The sequence below is a fragment of the Camellia sinensis genome, chromosome 8 (assembly GCF_055761805.1).
Source record: "Camellia sinensis isolate YWXY chromosome 8, ASM5576180v1, whole genome shotgun sequence".
Lineage (NCBI taxonomy): Eukaryota > Viridiplantae > Streptophyta > Magnoliopsida > Ericales > Theaceae > Camellia > Camellia sinensis.
Genome location: NC_138968.1, coordinates 113,062,042 through 113,066,818, shown reverse-complemented (window position 1 = coordinate 113,066,818; position 4,777 = coordinate 113,062,042).

Sequence of the window (4,777 nt, the reverse complement as noted above, 5' to 3'; positions counted from 1 at the left end):
GAACCAACTGAACTGAGCAGAACGAAGATACACCAATCAAACACGAATAGGACAACCAAGTCGACTAAAGATACACTAATCAAACATGGACGAAATGAATGAGTTAACAAAAATTATTATGGCCAAACTTCAAGATAAAGCTACCCACATATCCTCAAGATAGGAATCAGGCCATCGTAATTCTGGCTAAGGTTCACTCGGGTATTGACACTCTCCTTTTGTGCTCTAACTTTTGCCAAAGTCGCCCTTTCTGGTTTTCAACCTTGCGGGCTTTTCATTTTTCATTTTTCTATTTTTTTCATTTTTTTTAATTTTCTATTTTTTTTCTGCTAACTTTTGCCTGGGTCGCCCTTCCGGGTTTTCAGCCCAGCGAGCCTCTCAACGGTAATACTTTTATTTTGGCTTGTCCATGTTAATTGGGTGTGAGATCTGTAGGCCATCAAAATCTAGAAGAATGATTGCTACACTTGACCAGTAGATATGATGATGTAGGGACTTAGGCAAATTGGGCATGAATTTGCCCCTAGTGTAGTGGATAGGAACTCAAGTGTGCTTCTTCTCTCAAATTCTGGGTTTTAAATTTATGGGCGGTCTTCATTGGGAAATGATCCAGTTTTAAATCTTTGATCACATCCAACCCATTGCCCCTAGTTCAAGGGTTGCTTCCAATTTGACTCACATCTGACCTTTTTCCTCCCTAGTTCAAGGGTTGTTTCCAATCTGAATCACAGGCCCTATGTAGTTCCGGCTAGGGTTCCCTCGGGTATCGACACTCTCCTTTTGTGCTCTAACTTTTGCCAAAGTCACTTTTTCGGGTTTTCAACCTGGCAAGCTTTTCATTTGTTTCATTTTTTTATTTTTCTATTTTTTCATCTTTTTCATTTTTATTATTTTTTTTTCATTTTCATTTTTTTATTTTTTTATTTTTCTGCTCTAACTTTTGCCTGGGTCGCCTTTCTAGGTTTTCAGTCCAGCGATCCTCTCAATGGTGGTACCTTATTGCCTCTAGTTCAAGGGTTGTTACCAATCTGAATAACTGAATCATATCCAACCTTGTTATCCCTAGTTCAAGGGTTGTTTCCAATCTGAATCATATCATTGCCCCTAGTTCAAGGGCTGCCTCCATTTCAGCTATGCAAGCTTCACACTTTGGTTAATCATTGAATATTTTGAATCACGGTTTGAAAGCTAAGGAGGTCAGATCTCAAGTCAAGTCAAAAGGGATCCTATGTTGTATAATCAATTCCAGGCATGTCTTCGTAGGACCACGCAAAAAAAAGTTTTTGAAATCTTTTCACAAAGTGACTAATCACTCGTACTCTTACGAAGACAAGATAGAACCAATTTGGACCAAGCCAGGATCCTTCTCAGTACCCACATTAACAAAAATATTTTTATTCATCAAAGGCTTAACACACCTCTCTTCCTCTCAGTTGATCAAAATTTACAAATCCCGAGGAATTCCTTCCTCTTCGTTTTTATCAGAGTCTTAAAACACAAGTTTTGAAATTTTTGGTCAATACAATGAATTAAAGGCACAGAGAAATAGGCAAACTCTATGGCACTTTTATTGAAAAAGAAACAACGACTCAACAATGACAACAAACTCAAAAGAAAATGACAAAGAAGACCTAGACAGGACAGAAATGTCTAGGTTAGCACTCCTGAATCAACAGACTCTGACTCACTAGAATGACTCGAGCCTACTCCCAACTCTACAAACTTGGTGGAATCAAACTTAGACTCAATACTTAATTCAGAACTCAGAATAAAACCGTTCTCAAATTGCCAGTCAAAGTGTGGGCCATCCACAATATTCAAAATAAAGCCCGTGCAATTAACAGGTGGTCACTCCCCAATTACAGAAACAAAACGAAACTTCCAATTAGAACTATGGCAGCACTTTAGCCCAATTTGCACAACTGACCACTGTATACATCACCAAAAAACTAAACTCAATCTCACAAACTGAAATGCCTGAACCACTTATTTAAATTTGAGAACCCCTGTATAGATCCAATGCATTGCACATAACATATAGTAAGAAAGAGAACAAACACCCCTATGGAGAGTAGGGTTATCCTGTCCTAGCTTTTGAAATGATCTAGGGTTCACTATTCAAAAAAACGGTATCATACATCCTAGAAATAGGAGAGCATCCCGTCCTAATTTTGAAAGGTACTATAGCTCACTATATGTACAAGGTTGGCTTTACTTTAGGGGTTAAAGTCAATGTGACATTACCAAAAAGCCCTTTGGGTCATAACCAATGAAGATCTTTAGGAACTCAGAAGAGTCAACATAGCCTCTCTTCAAAGTCTGAGAACCCTCAGATCTCAAAAGGTTATAACACAAGGCCTCCAAAGTAATGTAAAGAGAGGTGTAGTGTCACAAAAAGTATGGTTGTGCTCCCACCAATATCTAGGCAACACAAGAACTTTAAGTGCACCAATGCATGCAATGTAATAAACATATAACTGAAAATAAAAGTCATATAATGCACTTTGAGTCAAGGTTTCATAAAATCCCCAATAGAGTCGCCAGAAACTGTAACATGCCCGGGGGGTACCCGTTGTAGACACTGCATTTTTGACCAACCTTAAGACTCAGACGTCATCGATTGAGCGCTCGATGATTGCGCATGTTGTGCTCATTCTAAGGTTTCGGAGTTTCGGCTGAGAGCCTTGCCTCCGAGCCTCGAGACTTTTTGTGCTTTGCCTCGGTTTGCGAATCAGGTCTTGTTTTCTCTTCCTGAAGGAAGGGAGAGATCTCATAAATCATTTCTCAGTGGCCGTAGGCTACTTTTCGTGGTCGTAGGCCACTTTTCCCGTTTGGAGACCAGTTTCCAGTTTTCAGAGCCGTCGGCTGTGCGCCTCGGTTCGGGACCGATTAACTTTCTCCGTTTGGCACGGTTTTTGGCTCACACCTTGTTTCCTTCCTCTAGAGGGACACTGTGGCCCGGGAGACCACCTTTGTGGTTGCACGCTACTTTCAATGCTTAACAGCCTGTTTTTAGGGCACCCGGCTGCGCGTTTTGACCCCCGAACCCTCGTTTTGCATCCGTCTTGGTTCATTTTTGGCATGAACCATGTTTTCATTGTTTGGAAGGTGGTACAAGGGTGGGAGACCACCTTTTCTCCTTGGAAACCACTTTTCCCCCGCCGGCCAATTTTCTTGTCAGGTAACTAGTCTCCCTCATTTTTGGGCCACAATTGCTTGTCTCCCACCACACCACTAGCTTGCATTCAGTTGGGAGACCACCAAATGGGGCTCCCGACCACTTTTTGTTGAGTTGACCCTTTTGAACTGGGTGGCCGACCACCTAAAGTAGCTAGTCAACCACCTAAACTGGTCGGCCTACTCCTTCCAGTTCTATCTTTGTGAGTTGTTGCCAGCTGTGCCAGCTGGAAGGCACAGATTACATCCTCCATACACATGTATGGAGGATCTTTGGCCTTGGTTTTTAGCTTCTTTGAGAAGCTAAGGCCTTGTATCTCTATAAGTGAGGCCCTCTCTTTCATTTGTAAAGGTTCTGAAATTGGTCTAAGGGTCCAAGACATATCTCTATCTATATCTCTATATTTTGGGTTCAAAAGGGTCTTGTTCTTGCACCTTTACACCACACCTCATTGCCACACACCTCCACCATTGTTCTAAGGTTCTTGGAGGGTCTTGAGAGGTCTCAAAGAGTTGGTTTTGGGCTGGAGAAGTTGCTGGTTTTGCTGAGCTACAAGGGTAACACACTTTTTCCCTCTTTAAGCTTTATTTTGATCCATCTCTTAGCCTTATTTGCATACATATTTGAGCTTTGTTGTCAACTAAAAAAAGTCTTGTTTTGAGCTCCTTTTGATGTTTGTTTCAGGTCATTTTGTTGTTGGGGGTCATCTACCCCCTTGCATGCTTCATTTTTCCTTGTTTTGAGCCATGCCTTAGGGCCTTTGTGTTGACCTTTGCTTGGCCCTTTAGCCACTGAAATCTAGTGGATTTTTAGTGGTTGGTATGTGTTTTTGAGGGCCAAAATCAGAGAGGGGTGACCCTCTTTCTTGTTGTCTTATTTACTAGCATTTTTGGCCTTACAAAGGAGCCTTCATTTGCACACCTCCAAGCCTTGTTTCAAGCCCTTTTCAGTGACTCTTAGGGCCTGCCTAGGCTCTATCCAGAGTTGGTTTTATCACCTTGGGTGTGTCTCTTGCATGTGTAGAATAACCCCTCTTATAACCTATCAAAGGAGCATGTCATTCTTGCATGCATTGATCATGTTTTAGTGAGTTTTTAGGCCTTATTTGGCATGTCATGTCTCTTAATTTTGCTGGTTTAGTGGCCTCTTGAATGCTTCATATGCTTGTAGTGTAATCCATGTTCACTAGCTCACATTGCATGTTGTTTTGGCCCTTGATTCTAGCATATTTTGGCCATGTTCTAAACTGATTTTATTCATGATTTGGGCTGCCTTAGCTCTATTTTGAGGTCCCATGGTCGAATAATGCTTGCCATGTATGCTTGTAGTGTAATACCCTTGCCTAGCTTCGAGTTTTGAAGCCTCTTGCATGCTTAACTTGAGTTGTTTTCATGTTTTAGCATCATTGAACATGTTATTTCAGAGCTTATACTTATGCCATATTCCCATGTTTTCCACTCTTTAATTGTGTTTGAGAGTTATGCATGAATACCTCATTTTTGGACCATTGCATGAGGTTCATTTCCATGCTTTGCGAGCCATCATTTTAGTCCATATTTGCTACTGTTTTGGCCTACATAGGGACTTTTTGGGGCTGGT